General features: G+C 38.9%; 1 protein-coding gene across 3 annotated transcripts in view; it reads right to left on the bottom strand.

The window, feature by feature from the left end:
* LOC129749009 (transmembrane protein 64-like) overlaps positions 1-19,499 on the bottom strand; it is a 49,435-nt gene that overhangs the window by 15,180 nt on the left and 14,756 nt on the right. The gene's annotated exons all lie outside the window — the stretch shown is intronic.

Raw genomic sequence — 19,499 nt, 5'->3', positions numbered from 1 at the left:
TACTCAAATTTTCCCGAATGCTTTAGAGCTTCAAGTGTTAGTCGGTATTCATATAAATCGAACGATCGCCCGATTTTGATTGAATCGATGCCAAAAAGAAAACAGCAGAATCTACTGGACTGGTCCGCTGAAATTGCCATCAAGCGATCACAACAGACGTTAATGGGAATGGCATTCGATGGTTATTAAATCTCTGAACGCATGGAACTTCGGCGGGATGCTTTATCAGTTGGGGAAGCCAGACACGAAGCTAAATCTGGTCAGGTCAAATTGATATTGCTTTTTATTAGCAGCTGGTGGTGGAGGAGCTTTTCGAGGAAAGCAATTGAATTGCTTTAGATGACGTGACCCAAATGACGGCGATATTTATTAAATTTTTCCAAAAAATTTTTTGAATTTCCACAGAAACTTCCCCAATTAAAAAATCTATCCACTGTAAAAGTCATGCATAAAAAAGTAAAAGTTTGTTTGTTTTTAATTTGAGATATTTTTGAACTTTTTTTAGGATACTTCCCATATACACTTGAACTCCGTTGGGCGATCTCTTGAGATTAACCATAGCTGAAATTTTTATAAATAGGACCTTCTGTTAGGCAAAAAACAAACTTTGATTCTAATTTAACAGAAAGAACAACAGATATGAGTATTGGACTGAGTCGATTTCAAGTCATTTTTAAATTTCTCAAACCCTGGGGTCTAAAAAGCTTCATTTTGGTCCAAAACTCATCCATGATTTTTTGCAGAATTTTTAAGTAACGCTTACATGAGTAAATTTGGACTTTTAGGTTTGTATGGTAAAATTGAATATTGTGTACTGAAAAATCAACATAGTTTTTGTTTCTTCTGGGGAACCGAGCCTGGTATTGGTTTTTGTGCCAATTTATAAATTTCCTGAAGGAAATTTTCCGCTGAACAACTTTGTTGAGGACCATTCGCGCTCTGAGCGTCAAGCCGAACGGTTGAGTTTTTTTTCGCTCCGCCGTTAGTCAACCGCGTTGTGCTGTTGCGCGTGTTTTTATTTTACGGTTTTTAGAATTTGGGTCATATTGTAGTTTTAAGAATCAAATGTCGTGAAAGGTGATGTGATAAGTGAATGTTGAAGTTAAAAAGAAAGGTGCAAATTAATAGGAAGCGTTTTATATCGGGCCAAACATCGGACGACAGAAACGGGTTTAAACAGGATGTGACATGATTTCAATTGAAGTAGGCGAGAGAAGAAGAACGTATAGTGAACGTTTGTGTAGTGAAATGAGTGCTATTTTTTTTTTTGAAAATGCGGCATCGAGCCGGATTTAGAGAAGGACACCAAACATTGGACCAAATCCGGTTAGATCTTTCCAACTTATCACTATTTACAATCTCTCTCTCTCTCTCTTTTGCTTTCAAACAACTCACAGGGCTGTTCCTGTTGTAAAGCCTAGTCCACACTAGGCAACATGAACTGCGATGTATGTTATGAGACAAACTTTGTTGTCGGTTGTTGTTGTTGGAAACCTGAGACGGTCTCAGTGTCTCCCGAAGAAAATGGGAGACGCTGAGACTGCCTCGAGACGAACCGTCTCCTAGTGTGGACTAGGCTTAACGTATGTAGTATTATTAGAATTTGTAGTAACGCTAATACAAATAAGTCTCTCTTTCTCTTTCTGTACCATTGATGTCACCAGTTTTTTTTGCGGCAGGAATTTCATGTGACTTAGAATGAGACAAAGCTAGGCTACCTTCTTTGTATGGAATGCTGGCCAGTGGCCAGAAATGTTAGCAAGCAAGAGAGAGGATTCTCCCATGATGGTGAAATATTTCATTACAGTAGCTGCGCCAGGGTATTTTTTTTTTGTACCAGCTGATGGCGGTCGAAAACTTATGCTTCTTTGATATGTTATTTCAATAATGCCAAAATAGCATGTGCTTGTGTAATAATTTCTTTAGGATAGTAGTTTTTCCGTTTTAGTAAAAAGATACCTACATATTTCGCATCGAGAAAAAAAAACATTTAACAAGCTGTTTTGTTCATTTGAATATTTAACTGCAAATACTAGAATTCTTTTACTCTAAATAATTTTTAAACAAATCGGTTTCTCTAAATGATTTTTATCAAATCGAGTTATTAGCTAATGATTTACATAGTTTTCCGTCTCACGACATAACGTGACGAACATAATTCCTAAAATTCACTCGGTCCATGGCAACCGTTCTCCAATTAGCTTCGGATTAGCTAATGAAAAAGTACATTCAAAGATCTGAGTAGATTTGGAAATTTAAAGAAAGTTTACTTAGGAGAACAGTTCTCATAATCAAAGTTACACAACTTTCAATCACAATATTCATCACTCAATATTTTCATAGTAGAAGTAGTAGTAGATACTGTAGTAATAGTAGTAGTAGTAGTCTTGTTTCTATATCATTATTGTTCAAATTGTTGCGTGGCAACAAATGCTCCCGAAGCTTATTGGCAATATCGTTAGTAATTTTAGTGAAACTCTTTGAAGATCTAGATTTACTCAGTGTAAGCGACGCTTCTTGACCTAAGATCGAGAGGGCGTCCTTAAAGCGCAATGGCTAACTAGGGGATGGTCGACTACGACCACCAAAAAAAATGCTTAAACTACTCGCGCGTCTTTTTTGCATTGTCTGGGCATTAGGTTTGAGGAAAACCTCAGAAGAAGGGCGGTGGGAAAAGTTTTCCTGAAAGCTGGCAAGACATGAGCCAGCTCTCTATCCCTGGAACCTTTTTATGAGTCGGATGTTGCTAAAGAGTCGTAGCTATTTAGAGTTTTAACGGAAGTAGAAAATCGCCGTGGTTTGGAATTGTCGCCGTAGTACATTGCGAGTTGAAAATCGATAGCCTTCGTAATAGTATCGGAAGTCGACGGAAGTGTGGTGATTCAAAGCTAACCCCTGTCTGACTGAAAAGGCAATCCGACGGCCTATGTTTGGACACCCGGAAGACGTAGTTGGCAATTCGTTGGTAAGTCGTTGTACTTTATTGAATCCTTTGAGATCTTTGGGATTGAAATGCGCTTGCATTGGTTTTCAAAGAGCCGACCTATATTCCCAACGATATTGCCAGTTTGCTTCTTCCCTCTGTAGAGCGCGAAAACAAATTGTCCCCCCCTGGGGTAAGAGTCCGGGCAAAGTATCTTGGCTGCTAGCACATCTGCATTCGCAGATGGCGCAAAAGTGCTAGTAGTAATATTCGCGACTATTGACATTAAAGAGGTAAAATATCCACTACGTAACAAAATATAAACTTGATTTTTATTTAAATCTATTATATTTCGGGGTTTTGGGGGATCCATCCGGGCATCCGATTGAAGCGATTCTTGAGGAGAGCATTGGGCTACCTCACCAGCACTGAATCGTGGATTGAGGACGGGCTCGTCTTCACACCCAGTTGAGCGCTCTGCGTTGTAATGGCTTGACTCAGACGCTCGATAAGTTTGTTATGTTCTTTCGATGGAGACAATTATATCCTATCCCAATTAGACATGTAAATGCCTCTGTTTACATTTCTTGTCCCTTGGAACAGTCCATTCAAAGGCATTTTGAACTCATCAAGTTGATGAATCTTGAACAAATTACAAAGCAAAAGTTGCTCGCTGCTACTGGCTGCGCCTTGATACCTGAGTGGTAGTGTTTGGGTTTTTCTGTAGTCTGTCTCGGATAGACTTAATGCCGTAATGACGGGAAACTGTCCTCGACAGGACTCAACTGCAAAGGCAATTTATTTAAAATTGAGGTACAACAAAAACAAATTCGGTTACTTACAAATAGTTCCCTTTCTTAACTCGTCTGTACTCGAGTGCTACGTTCCGGCGTTCCGGATACAGATTGCCTAGCGTCTGATAAGATGTTTAGATTAACAAATATTCCAATTCTATATAAAAAAACTTACATGGAAACGGGGCAACTTGAGCTGAATCACAGTGTAATTGGCCCTAGAAACCGGAATGTTCAACGAGAACGCTCTTCGTCAACTTCGAGCGACAAATCGCTAGATTTTGGAAAACCTTTCAATTAGTATTGAAGGCGATTATATAAAAGGCTTAAACTTACTTGGAGATATCAGAAACCTAATATTATCCACTACAAATTCGCGAAAAGCTAAAGCACTTGGAACTTAGTAAACGTTTGCAAAACACGTTGCGACGAGATCCAGAAATACAATAAAATCCGTTATTTTTCATCTGACGTTTACCGCTTTTTTCTACACGCTCAAACTGGAAACCCAATCTGTGGGCTATAATCCCACGCAACACCCCCGCCCGTAACACCTAACGCTAGTAGGTTTTACCTGTCACATCTAGATCTAACAGTGCTACCTTGGCAACTCCTCGCTGTAATATACCTGAGCTAGTTTCTACGTCTACTCTCCTAACTTGCCCATCAGATCCTGGATAAGTTCGGCTTACACGCCCTCGTAACCATCCGTTCCTCACGGTCTCGTCCACGATTACAACAAGGTCTCCTTCCTGCAAGGGTCGAACATCATGGTACCATTTGGTCCGCCTTGCTATTGTTGGTAGATAGCCCTCGATCCAGCGTTTCCAAAATTGATTTAAAATTTCTTCCATCGTTCTCCAATTAGCTTTCAGGTTACTCGTCGAACCAATTTCCACCTTCGGTGCACAGGAACCACTCGATGTCATAAGCAGGAAACAATTAGGAGTAAGTACAGGATCATCCGGAGAGTCCAGCGGCACTAATGTTATGGTACTCTCAGTTCTATTTTTGGTTCGACAGCGATGGTAAAAATGAAACAAATATGGTGACGGCCATTCGGATTCCCACTTTGTCGCAGCATCCGCAACATTCAGTTTTGACGCTATCCAGCGCCACTCGTTGACTTGAGTTTTCGATAAGATTTCACCGACTCTGAATCCTACATACTGCCGGTACTTTCGTGGGTCGGCATGAAGCCACGAAATCACTACGGATGAATCTGTCCAAAAATATCGCTTGCATATCTTCAACTGGTGACTGTCGACAATGGACTCCATTAGTCGCGCTCCAATGACTGCACCATTCAACTCGTTCCGAGGAACCGACTGTGGTCGAAGTGAGCTAACTTTCGCCTTCGAAGTTACTAGACAGCATCTCGGTGATCCTCGATCGACTATTCTAAAAAATGCTACGCTAGCGTAAGCTGTCTCGCTTGCATCTGTGAAGATGTGCAGTTGCAGAGAATCATAGCTAATAGGATCGTAGTTCGGGAAATAACATCTTGGAATCGTCACCTTCGCTAAATCGGGAAGCACTCCTATCCAGCGCTTCCAGTTTTCGAAATCCGTCAACCGGATAGACTCGTCCCAATTCACACCTGACCTCCATATATCCTGCATGAGGATTTTTCCGTGGATGGTGAAGGCTGCGATTATTCCCAGGGGGTCGAAAAGGCTCATTACCACCTGAAGAACTTGACGTTTGGTGGGAATGATGTGTCCGGTTAGCAGTGTCTGAAGATCATCACGAAATACATTTTCAAATACGAAGACGTCTGGGCTTGGCCGCCAAACCATCCCAAGAACTCGCTCCGTTGCAGTCACTCCATCCACAGAAAAACGTTTCGTGGAGTTTTCGCTTTCGTTGCTGATCTCTCGAAGAACCTCGATGGAATTCGATTGCCACGTCGGGATTTGGAAGCCAGCTGCACCGTTTATTGTGACCACTCCTTGCGCAATTTCGACAGCTTCTCTCGCTGAATCTCTGCTATCGAGAAAGTCGTCGACATACGTGCCTTCTACGATGGCGGCTGCTGCTTCTGGATAACGGACACGATGTTCGGAAGCGTTCAGACTCTTCGTATATTGAGCGGAACATTTTTCCGTTTCGTATTTCCCGGACGGAATGCGCTTTGTAGTTTCTTGCAAGACTCTTCGGGCACGTTGATCTTCGCTGGTTTCTGGCGGAGCATGTTCGGCAATGCGCATACTAGGTGCGGCTGCTAGGTTTCCTCTGGCAAGAACGTGCAATTCGTCGTCTTTGTTGCACTTGCATGTGTGGACCATGGTTCGGGCGAGATTATTCGTAGCACTCTGTCCACCGAAGATAACCCAGCCTAATCTTGCCACGGGTTCACCAGCACTTCTCTCTCTTCTTTTCAGCGTTAACATCAGTCTTGCATGGTCGACTCCAATCAATATTTTGGGAGTAACATCGGTATAGCTGCAAATCGGTAAACCACGAAGATGGGGGAAATCTTTAGCCATTTTTTTGTAGTTCAACGACTGCTTCGGCAATCCCAAATCAGGAACGGTGCGCACGTTCGTCAGGGCATGTCTTTCTCCGCTATTCGGCTTGGATATCGTCAGCTGCACGACACGAGAAGAATCTTCATTTCGTGTTACGCTACCTGTCCACGCTATGCATAGAGGTCTTTCTACTCCGTCTAGGCCCAGTTCATCGGCGACTTTGCTTTCGATGAGAGTCAAGTCGGACCCATCATCGAGAAATGCGTGGACCAATAAAGACTTGCCGTTCCCATGTAGCATAACCGGTATGATTTTGAAGAGCGTGGAATCTTGTTTGTGTCGATGTGTTGTTACAATTCCAGATGCACCATACGAGGTTGATGGCGATGGTTTACAATGAAGCAACATATGGTGCATTTCCTGACAACCGTCCACACCACAGGGTTGTCTCGTTCGACACGGCCACTTCCCGTGTGGTGCCAAGCATCGTCGACACAGTTGTTTCTCCTGCACTACTTTCAGACGATCGTCCAATGAAAATTTCTTGAATCTCTCGCAGTCGCGGACCCTGTGGCCCTTCCTATCGCACGATAAACAGGGTCTGGGATCTCCTTTCTGCTTCGGCAAAGTGTTCTCCGTTTTCGAGAAAACCTCCTGATGAGTATTGAGAAAGCCTGTTTCTTTTTCTTTGCGGGTTCCTCTTCGAATTTGACCATCCATTGCGAGGTCAGCTGGTGGAGTGACTTTGCATGCAGCGGTTCTGAGCGATGACACATAATTGCAGAAATCCCTTAGCGACGGCTCCGGAACGTTTTCTAGGAGTTTTCCCCACTCAAGGCGTAAACTTGGAGGCAATTTAAACACCAGTTCGGAAAGGAGCTCCGGATTAGTCAGGTGGGACTGTAAACGAGCGGCTTCAATGTACGTCACCAAATTCCTCACTTCACGTCCGAAACTAACGAGAGTTTCCAATTTGTTTGCATTTGGCAGACTGCCACGGCGAATTTTAGACAGCATACAATGTATCAATTGATCGGGTCGGCCACACTCTTCCCTGAGGGTAGCAATAATTTCTGGAACCGCTGATGGAATTGTGAGCAGGTTCAGAACTTTTTCTCTCGCACTTCCTACCAGGCACTTTTGAAGGCGAACCAGGTTCTCTGGTGGTTGAATTCCGCACATGGCCGTGGTCGATTCGAAAGTGCTAAGAAACACCGGCCATTCTAATGGATCACCCGAAAATCTGGGTAAATCCCGGGATACGACGTGCCTTGCTGCGAGTTGCTGGGCATTGAGCAGTACAGGCTGCTGCTGAACGAGTTGATTGTTGAGCAGAGGTGGAGAATTTGGAGGGGGATTATTTTCTCGACACCACGAACCTCCGGAAACATCTACCGGCTCTGATAGTTCTGCATAAGAAAATCTCGGCTGGGGATTTTGATCCACTGTCATACTGAATGGATGCGACGATCGACGCTGAACATCAGAATTTGGCCAACAATTCCGGGAAAAACTAGACTCCCTTGTGCCCAGTACTGCTGGGGGAAGTTTAGCGTAACCTATGCTGCCTTTCTTGTTAGTTGCTGCCTCTGGTCGCCTTCCTTGGACTATTCGTGAATCTTCCGGTCTACAATATTCCTCCTCTATCGCTGGCAGCTGTAAGATTTTCGGCACCGCACCAGTATGTACCGGGGCCGCTACAGGAGTGGATGAAGCCAACAGGTTTTCATTACCGATGTCCTGACTTTGGATCCACTTTTCGGTCAGCTGCTCCCGTGACTCGAAACTACGTTCGCTTCCTGCTTGAGATTCTTCGCCCAGCAATTCCAATTGTAGTTGGTGCTTTTCCGCCAGATAGAAGCGATCTTTTTCGGCTTGTTCTGCTAGGAGTAATCGATCCTTCTCTGCTTGCTCTGCCTTTTCTTTCCTCAATCTATCTTCCAACTGTTTTTGCTCCTCCAGCTGTTGCAACCGGAGCCGGGCCAGCGAAGATGTTGAATGTTTTGAGGAAGTGGATCGCATTGTATGGAACGAAGAAGTATTCGTTTTCCTGGATTTTCCGGTACATTGGGCACAACGGAACGATTTGTCGGCAATAGATGAAATTTGCAGGTTATGTTGATTGGAATCCGTAGCACTCATTCCGCAGGTTATTTTTGAGCTTGTTTGGGTTTTTCTGTAGTCTGTCTCGGATAGACTTAATGCCGTAATGACGGGAAACTGTCCTCGACAGGACTCAACTGCAAAGGCAATTTATTTAAAATTGAGGTACAACAAAAACAAATTCGGTTACTTACAAATAGTTCCCTTTCTTAACTCGTCTGTACTCGAGTGCTACGTTCCGGCGTTCCGGATACAGATTGCCTAGCGTCTGATAAGATGTTTAGATTAACAAATATTCCAATTCTATATAAAAAAACTTACATGGAAACGGGGCAACTTGAGCTGAATCACAGTGTAATTGGCCCTAGAAACCGGAATGTTCAACGAGAACGCTCTTCGTCAACTTCGAGCGACAAATCGCTAGATTTTGGAAAACCTTTCAATTAGTATTGAAGGCGATTATATAAAAGGCTTAAACTTACTTGGAGATATCAGAAACCTAATATTATCCACTACAAATTCGCGAAAAGCTAAAGCACTTGGAACTTAGTAAACGTTTGCAAAACACGTTGCGACGAGATCCAGAAATACAATAAAATCCGTTATTTTTCATCTGACGTTTACCGCTTTTTTCTACACGCTCAAACTGGAAACCCAATCTGTGGGCTATAATCCCACGCAACAGGTAGATATACATACATACATATATACAACAACTTTGTTGAGGACCATAACTTAGTTTCTTATTATGCAAAAAAGTTATTAGCTGTTTCAGCGGTATGTCTTTTTGCATTGACGAACAATAAATTAAATTGACATTTATAAATTGGTACAAAAACCATCACCAGGCTCGGTTCCACAGAAGAAACAAAAATTATGTTGATTTTTCAGTATAAAATATGTAATTTTCCCTTACAAACCTTTAGGTTCCAATTTACTCATGTAAACGTAATTTAAAAATTCTGCAAAAAATCATGGATAAGTTTTGGACCAAAACGGAGCTTTTAAGATCCCAGGGTTTGAGAAATTCAAAAATGACCCAAAATCGACTAAGTCTAATGAGTATGTCTCTTAAAAGCTTGAAAGCCGTGAAGTCGGAACCTTATCCTGAACACCAACAGCTCTTTTTTCATGAGTCAACGCAAATTAGAAGCAATATAATATGCCTCACAGAACAGCTGAGATAAATATTTACTTTGGAATCCCAACCGGCAGACGATATAATCGGCACGTTCACAAAAAAAGTAAATACTATAAAAGAGATCAGTCGCGTTTCAACTGATATGGGTAATAATTAAGGTTAAAAGAGGTTCTGCAACTATTTCATAAAACATTAGATCTGGAGTGTATCGATACTTTCTTCAGATTTTAACTTTTTAACATTTATAAGTTTTGAAAGTTTTCTTCTTCTTCTTTCACCAATATAGCAAACATGTAAGAATTCTGTAAAATAAAAGACTTGCGTCCTTCATTTTTCTTTTCAACGTAATTTCTTTTACATGTAAACATGAATTGTGATTACTACGGCCAGGCCAACAATGTGGTAAATAACGCGAAAGAAACCGGAACAAGGAAAGAAATAAAGCGTGGAGTTTCCTGCCATTCGCTTCATAAAGGTTTTCTAAAGAATATCAGTTAAGCTGACTTCACCAAACACGATTATTTCGAGGGAAAAAATGTGTGAATATGTCGCGTGATTCGCCACACTTATGATTCCAGCACTAGGTACGTATGTAGGTAACAATGCGTTCCATTCAAACTACCAGGGAATTTTCTGTAGGCATACTGCAGCCGTTTGTCGTTCGTATGACGAATGACGACTCAAGCAAGTCGCAGTTTAACATAAGAGGCGTCAACCGGCTGAATTTCAATAACATCCGCTCACATGGCCACATGGCCACATTGGTTCTGGTGGCAGGGGGAATATGGCGTATGGCCCGTTGTTGGCGTAATAGCTCATCGTTATTGTTGGCCATTTAAGAAGCATTTATGACAATCCGATCCCTGGAGTTTAAGTCAGAATGGTACATAGTAATCATTAGATATGGTACCGCAAATTGTTAATGCGTCTGTAGTAAGAAAAAAATTCAATAATTTATTCCTAAAATCTAAATACAGTCATCGCAACAACACTGGAATTGTTTTTCAAATACAACCTCACTGTAAAGTTAAATTCTAAACCTAATATTGACCGATATGTCGAAGATATATTTAACAAAAAATAACTAGAGGTTGAAACAAATTTTACATCAATTTATTCATCCAATCAAATGGACCTTCAGCAGAAATTGCATTCCACAATTGTTCAATGTAAACAGCTGAAAATCATATTTACACAATTCCATCCCTCCCTGGCGCAGCTTCAGTACTACATTCGTATATGCAAAATACATATCGTGTTAAAAAGTAATTATACGGGAAAACTTTGTCGCTGGTAGACGGTTCTATTATAGAAATGTAGTGGAAAAGTGAAACGTTCGAAAATATTCGTTACCGTGTCCAGTACAGCAGCGAACGAGAGAGAGTCGGCTGCAAAGTGGAAATATGGTTGTTGCGTGCCAATGTAACTTTTATTTTCAAGTGCCAACATGATGCATGAAACACGGCGGGTTTACCTTTTGCTGTTTAGCTGTAATCGCAGATTAGTTTGGTTTCAAAATTTATTTCATATCCGCAATTTGACTTTGGCATTTTTTTTTGTATTTCTGGAACTAGATGTTACTGTGCAATGATACATAAATAAACTTACTCGTATTGACAAACTATAGTTACACATTCCATAGAAATTGCAACTAAATAATAATAGAAAAACATCTTTCTTATCATTTTCGAATATTGCATCATATTCTAGCACATTTTCTACTGAAGGAAGAAACTCGTCGTCTTCACAAAGTAAGAGAATGTTCAGTATTTTCCATATCACTTGAAACGGGACCGATCTCTCTTGTACAGTATTTACGTTTTTGTCAACGTGCCGATTACATCGTCTGCCGGTTGGGATTTCAAAGTAAATATTTATCCTAGCTGTGTTCCGCCTGTGAAAGGCGGCGCGGCGTATTACATCGCATCTAATTTGCCGTCTTGAATAATAAAAATTAGCTGTCACAGCAACTTCTGTTTCTGATATAAAATGACTTGCTGGGTTTTAAATCTGGTTTTGGCAGTTTTCGTAGATGTTTCGCATAAGATTTTTTGTATGTTAACAGTTGTTTGCTTAACTCTAGATCATCACTATATAGAGAAATATAAAAATAAAAAGAATTATAGACGAAGGTCAATAGCGCAACCGCATTGGTTGCTGCCAGCAATATTTATACGGTAGAGTACCATGTTCAAGGAATGATGATTGGACATGAGACGGGAAAATATACGAACAAAATCTCGACTCAGGTTCAATCTAGTAAACCAGGGTTTAAGGCTTGTCTTTGGGATAATCTGCGCTGCCAGTTGACAAGAGAGTTTTTCCGAACCAAGAGTAAAATTCATTAGATTTCTCGCTGGTAAATGTTGCCTTTCATCGCATCCACCTTTGCAAGGGAATCTTCCCTCTCATTGCCTTCTATCGAGCAATGTGAGGGGACCCAGACAAAAATGATGCGAAACCAAAGTCTTGATAAAGTACTCAACATATCGCGTATCTTCTCGAGGAAATACGGAGTGTGCTCTCCAGGTCTTTTTGAACGAATTTCTCTGGCAGAGCTGAGCCTGTCCGTCACAATATAGTAGTGTTCAATGTGAAGCGACACTTTCAAAGCCCAGTGAATAGCTGCTACCTAATTCCCCTATATATGTATACAGAGCATGGTAACTGCAGAATGTTGAATGTCGATTCCTCTATAAGTGATCCATCAGTAAAGTAACTTTTTCCACCTACGAAGTATCTATGTTTAGATTCGAAAATTCCTGGAATCGACGATGCAGATCCGGGATTCCATGAATTACCTGCTGCATAGACAAATCAAACGATTATCGTAGTCTGGCTAAAAACTCGAGTTGAAGAGTATTGACATAAGGACATGGTATATAGACATTAATCTGGTTTGAAGATTTTGCACAAGTAATTTTTCGATATTTACAATTACCAATGGATCCATGATGAGGAACCGAAGTGATAGTGAATTGAATTGATCGTTCAGAAGAAGTATTCCTGCCAAAACTTCAAGACTCATGTTGTGTGTTGTGGGCATACTGGAAACAGAAGTTGTTCGATACAATTTTAAAAGATCTTCTGGATGGGCTTCCCACCAAGTGCCAGTGATTGACTGAAGAAAATTTATTCTTTATTGGCATTTTCCTTTTAGAAACTTAATGTGGGCTCTCCAGGTACACTTGCATCAAACCAAACCCCAAGGTACTTAAAACTTCTCGATTGAGTGATCGTTCTGCCTATAGTAGTGGAACCTTAGGAGGAACAGGTATATGTTTCTCAAAGATAACAACCATCTACGTTTTTGTGGAGAAAACTGAATTCCAAGCCCCAAAGTCCTAAAGTATCTTGTAGAGGTCTGTGCAGATGAGACTCAACAGATTCTGTGACAGACACTACGCCGTCATCTGCTAGTTGTTTTAGAGTGCAACCTTCAGACAGACAACTGTCGATATCACTAACGTAAAAATTGTACAAAAGTGGGCTCAAATGTGAACCCTGCGGGAGGCCTATGTAAGAAGTCATTTTAATTGCAATATCTCCATGAGCAAAGTTCAAATGTTTCTCGAAAAGCAAACTGTATAAGAATTTGTTCAATAGAAGAGGCAGACCCTAGGAGTACAATTTCTCTGACAAATCCTTCGCTCCTGCGAAACCCCAATTGAGTATCTGAAAGGAGAGTTTTGAACAAAAACTCAGCTTTTTAACCTCAGGGTTGAGATATTTGGAAATGACAACAAATCGATGGAAGCACTGCCGAATTTGGGTGATGGTTTTACGTTAGTCCAAGTGAGATACAGCTAAAATTTCACCCACTATTGCAGGAAAGAAAGCATTAATTCCGAACAGAACGAACAAGGACGAAAATCCCAGGGGAAAAAAAAGACTATACAAAATAACTTTCGATTTGATCTTATTTGTTTTCGTTGATCATAATTGGTTGTGAGTGGAACAATGCAATGTTGTGCCACTTAAGCGAGAACAAGCTGTTAAACGAATTATGTTAAGAGTATCTGTTCTGATGCCTGATTGTCAGCGTTAGAAAGAAGTTTAGCTGATTTTCTGTAATTGGCAACATGCTTAACTCTCTTATGCTCGACCTCGCCTTTGATGAAATTGGCCTCAACCGAAATTGGCATAGAACCGAATCGAATTGTTGTTTTTGTTTGAAAAGGTGTGCTGTTTGCAAACATTTATCTTAGCTGTTTTCCGCCTATTCCATCTAATTTTGTGCTGTGACAAAAGTCTGGGATGTGGTGCCATTCTTCTTTCTAAATAAAATATCCTTACTCATCTTCCTTCAAATTTTCTTCTATTCTTCTCTCTACCTATCATTTCCGATTATACATTCTTACTATATATCCGAATACTTTTAACCGATTTAGCCAAAATAATAAACAGTATTTGAAATAAATCATCCATAAAGTGAGGTTGATTAAACAATACACGATTTCCTAATTATCGATCGCTAGACCTGTGAACGGTCGATTTTGGCGATTTTATGAAAGTACACATAGTTGGTTCTTCCATGTCAATGATATTTGATTGGACCCCAAGTTTAGTATAGTTTGCGTGAATCTCTTAGATTAAAATTGCCAGAATTTTTCCGAGACGTATCCGGGTTGGGGAAAATCGGGGCATTTTATCTAAAAACTGACATAATTCGGGCTGATTTTCAAAACATTCAACTCAAAATCCGGGCAAATTAGAGCGAAAGATAATTTGATAAAAATCAGGAATAAAAACACTCCAAACCCTTTTTTTGAATTGAAACTTGTTAAATTAAATTCGATTTGGGCGAAAAAATAAAAAAATATAATGGCTCAATTTGAATTTTTTGTTGGTTTCGGATCTCTCAAAGCTCCAAAATCTTTCTCTGGTTTTGTTTAAAATAGAGATGTACCGAATAGTGGTATTCGGCGAACGGCCGAATACCGAATATTGACCTTTTCAACTATTCGGCCAAACGAATATTCGGCCGAATATTCGGTCGAATATTCTATTGAGTTTTCAGTGAAAAAACCTTAATCGATTATTTCAATGCTTTCTATTTTTTCCATATTACTGCCCCTCGTGTTTTTAATCGTTTTTTTTTTCAACCAGATGATATTATCGGATGATGTTTTACAAGATATTTTTTAAGTAGGAGTCTTTCCGATTTTTCAAATGTCACCAATAATTGAAAAGGCATCAGATGACTACCCAGCCAACAATTTGGTAGGTATATCAAAAGATATACGTTCGTCTATGTCGACACAAATCATCGTATATGACTTTAGAAAAAAGCATATACCTACCAAAAGTGGAGGCAATATACGTACATGTTTTCGTTATTTTCTGGTTTACGACATCGACAACATCATATGTGATGTCATTTTTTTTTTTTTTTTTAAACGAACACAAACACATACAGGATCTCAATGAAACTTGCTGTTTCCTCGAAGAGATTCCTTTTTTTTCTTAACTCTAAGCGTACATCTTTCGAGGATATGATGGCTAGCATCTTACAAATGCTAAAACCACCAACCCACCGAAAGTGTACTATGTATGCCGTGACCGGGATTCGATCTCATACCCCCTGGCTTAGAAGACTTGAATGCTATCTTCTACGCCACGGGCGGCGGCTAAATGGCATTTACGATGTTAGAAATACTTTGGTACTTTATGTCGCTTTGGCGTCGTTTTGTACGTTACATTAAAGGATTCGATTCATGCGCATTTACGATGATGGGAGGATTAACTGTTCCATCCACACTTTATGCGATGTGTGTTTTACCCTTTTACGACTTGAAGCGATATGATGATAAATTGGCGATTTAAGTCACCTTTAATGCGAGGTGTGTTGAACTCTTGTACGACTTGAAGCAATCTGACGATGAATTGGCGATCTAAGTCACCCTTTATGCGAGGTGTGCCGAACTCTTGTACGACTTGAAGCAATCTGTCGATGGATTGGCGATTTAAGTCACCCTTTATGCGAGATGTTTTGTACTCTTATATGACTCGAAGCAATCTGACGATGGAATGTCGACTTATGTCACCTTTTATGCGAGATGTGTTGCAGTCTTAGGTCGAATTCACAGTGAGCGCGGTGCGAAGTGCGAAGCGAATTTCCAATTCGCGCGAACAACCGCTTCTCATTGAAACACGTTGAAAAAAACATCGACCGGCCACAGTGCAAGCGAATTTTCGTGCGAAGACCCGGCTGGATCGCGCGAATTCATCCTGTTCATCCGGACATACACTGAAAATATTCTCTCGGATATTTTTTATCGTAAAATGATTTATCAAAAAAATCTTTTTCAAAAGTTTATTTATTAAATTATCATTGCAGTTTCTGTGTTGGTTATGAAAAATGCACGTTTTTTTAGCGCGGATTTTCGCAAATAACGCGTTGGCAGTCTTTTTCAATTGGAACAAATTCTAACTGGCCATAAACGACCGGTGGCATGAAGACCCACAATATGTGTACAGGGTGGAGGGGCTGAACGGATAGAAGTTGGAATTCGTTTTCCGACGCCATCTTGAAATCCAATATGGCCCCTTCCACTCAACTTTAAAATGCTGGAAGTGACTGAAAAGCACATGAAACTCCCACAATATGGGTATTGGATGAAAGGGCTCAATTAGTAGAAGTCGAATATGGCTGTCCGACGCCATCTTGAAATCAAAGATGGCGGTTCCCGCTTAATTCAAAATGCAGTAAATAACTGAAAATCGAAAATTATAAACCATCCACAATATGGGTAATGAGTAAAAGGACTAAAAAAAGAAAAATAACTGATAAAAATTTAACAAAAAAATTGAGAAAACTGCTAAAAAGCACTGAAAGAAATAAACAAGAATATGACAATTGTAATTAAAAAATTATAACAAAAATATAACGAAAACATAACGAAAGTGTGGCAAAAATTTGAATAATTATTACTAAAAAATGACAAATGACAAAATTTGAAAGAACTATGACAAACAAAATAGTGATAAATGACAAAACTTTGAATAAAACACGACAAATGTGGTAAAAAAATTAGACAAAAATATGACAAATATTACGAAAATTGAACAAAAATATGAAAAAAATTTCACAAAAATGCCAAAACTATGACCAATGTGAAAAAATACTACAAAATTATAATCATCAATTTGAAAATAAAATGACAAAAATCTGACAGAACTAATATAAGGACAAATATTTGACAATAAATTTACAAAAATGACATTGTTATAACAAAAAATTTACAATAAAATCACAAAGATCTGACAAACATATAAAAACTATAATAAAAAAAATTATCACAAAAGTGATAAAAATATGGCAAAATTTTTACATCAAAATGAAACAATAAGAGAAATGGGCTAGAATATGACAAAGTTCTGAGAAAACTATGATAAAAATCTGACCAAATTATGAAGAATGATAAAAAATATCACAAAATACTTTCAACAAAATTATGACAAATACGAGAGAAGAATTACAAAAATCCGAAAATAAAATAAAAATCTTACAAAAATATGGCAAATATGACGAAAAAATTACAAAATCTAGACAAATCTATATCATCTATCTATGTCATAGCATTGCAAGATTTATGTTATTTTATTGCAATTTTTTTCATATCTGTTATTGTGGATTAGTTATTATATTTGTCATATTTTTATTTCATATGTCATATTTTCCATGATGTTGTCAAATGTTTGTCAAAGTTTATATTTCCAGTTTTGCCATTATTGTAAAGTTTTTGTTATTATTTGGTCAATTTTCATTTATTTTTGTCAGATTTTTTATATTTTGGTCAGTGCTTTGCCATTTTAATGTAAAATTTATCAAAGTTTTTTTTTAATATTTTTCTCATATTTTTGTTATATTTTTATCACCTTTTGCCATATTTTTCTCAAAGTTTTGTTAGAGTTTCGTAATTTTTGTTGTCTTAATTTTGTTTTTTTTTTTTTGCCTAATTTTGCCATATAGTTTTGTTAGATTTTTTTTTCATGCAATTTCCAGTCATTTACAATATTTCAAAGTTGAGCGGAAGTCGCCGTATTGGATTTTAAGATGGCGTTTCATAGCGTCAGACTTAAAAATTCGACCTCTGCTTATTGATTCCTTTCACCTAATACCGACATTGTGTTTGTTTTATGTGACCTTCAGTCATTTATGTCAAATGATGTCAGGCTGAAGCCGTCATCTTGGATTTGGGCGTCAAAAATCTATTTTTCGGCGACCTCATAAAGTCCAGGCACCGAGTCCCGCATACTAAAAAACCATATCTCAAACAGTCTATACGATACATATACGGTTTCAGAAATTGTGATTTTATCTGTAAACGTAGATGTTCTTCCAAACTTTACTTTGCCAACGATAAGAACGAAATATGAACGTTAATGTGAAAACGTGATGGTATCTGGAAAGGTTATAGAATGATATGAACGATTACCTTCAATTTTTCTTTAATCATAAAACTGAACTCGAACCGTTACACATACCGTTCATCCTTTCTGTCATAAATGAACGAAACGCCCTGTCAGAGATGCCAGATGGTTTTTTCCAAAATTAGTTCAAATTTACGAAAATAGTTTTAATTTTTATTGTTTTCATGATACTAAGCGAGTACTTCATGATACAAAGCGATACTTCAATTTACAATATAAATATGAATTTTTTTTTCGAATCCATGCAACTCATAACATCATTTGTCAGTCATTCGTCATTGAATAAAATGCACTTTAAAAAGTAACCAGCAATTACAAATTTGATGTGTAGCATACATGCAAACAGGCGACATAGAAACATAAAAGTTATAAATCTTATTTTATTTTAACTTTTTAATTTCATTCTGGTACATTTTTGAAAAATCGCTCTAGACGGCACCACTGGACAGGCCGACAAGTTGAAGCGAAAAAAAAAAACAAAAACTTTTCGTGTTTCGTGTTCCCCCATGAAGTTCAACTCCCAGCACCCAGCAGCAACAAAAAAGTCCTCTTCGATCAGGGTCCGACATACGGACAAACATTTTAAATCAAACCGGAAGAAGGACACCAGCGATGTCCGCAACAGGTAAGTTAAACATTAGTTATATATCGATCCAAATACACTAAAAAGGTTTTTTTTTGCAGCGCCGGGAGCTGGAGGAGCAATGTCGTCGTACTGGGAAGAATAATATGTCCCGTACGACTTCTAATCCAGCAGCTACGCCAACATCCCGCCCGTGTGATGAAAATTAAACCACCAATTCACGTTCTAGTGAATAAAATAGAAATTAATAAAAATTGAATATTGAGTTTATTTTTTTAAGAAAATTTTCTTTTGTGTGTGTGCGTGCTACTTTCCCTTACTATTCAGAATACGGTACGCATAACGTTGGAAAACGTCATTTCGAATCGTTCTACAACTATTACTGTTAATGTTCACTTACAAGTAAATTTTAAGAATAACTGTAACAACAACAGTTCGATGCACAAAAACATTATTCGTGAATGGTTTACGAACGTTATCGCAACTGTTTGTAGAACAGTTCTCCCATATAAGAGTTTGAAAAGTTTTTAACAGTTACATAACCTAACAACATATTAAAGATACAATCAATTCGGAATTCACGATTCATTTAATGTATTTAACAATTTATTTAAAAGTTTGCCTAAAGTTCTATCTACGCCTCAACAAATCGTTTTGCGATTGTTTGAGAAAACGTTTGGTTACAATCCTGGTTTATGCGGGGTATTCATGTCCTTAAAATTCCTTTTCATAATCCCTGCGGTCCTAAAACTCGCAAGGTTTTTTTTCCGCGGTTTTCCGTAATTAACGTAATTTTTCGGAATTAACGCGGATTGTTTTTTTTTTTGCGCTGTACGTATCCCCTGTTCACAGTTTTGATTCTGTAAATTAATTTGCAAAGATTTTTTCACGTGTGAATAATTTTTGCAAAACACCGAAGGTTTTTTTTTCAGTGTTGAACCGCTTCGCGATTCGCGTGCACTGTGGCCGGCCTTCAAAAACGAACTTGCGAAATTCATCCGGTGAATGAATATTTCGCTTCGCAGTTCGCTTCGCGCTCACTGTGTTC

Source organism: Uranotaenia lowii, chromosome 2, assembly GCF_029784155.1.
Source record: "Uranotaenia lowii strain MFRU-FL chromosome 2, ASM2978415v1, whole genome shotgun sequence".
Taxonomy (NCBI): Eukaryota; Metazoa; Arthropoda; class Insecta; order Diptera; family Culicidae; genus Uranotaenia; species Uranotaenia lowii.
This window is presented reverse-complemented; position numbering and strand designations above follow the sequence as displayed.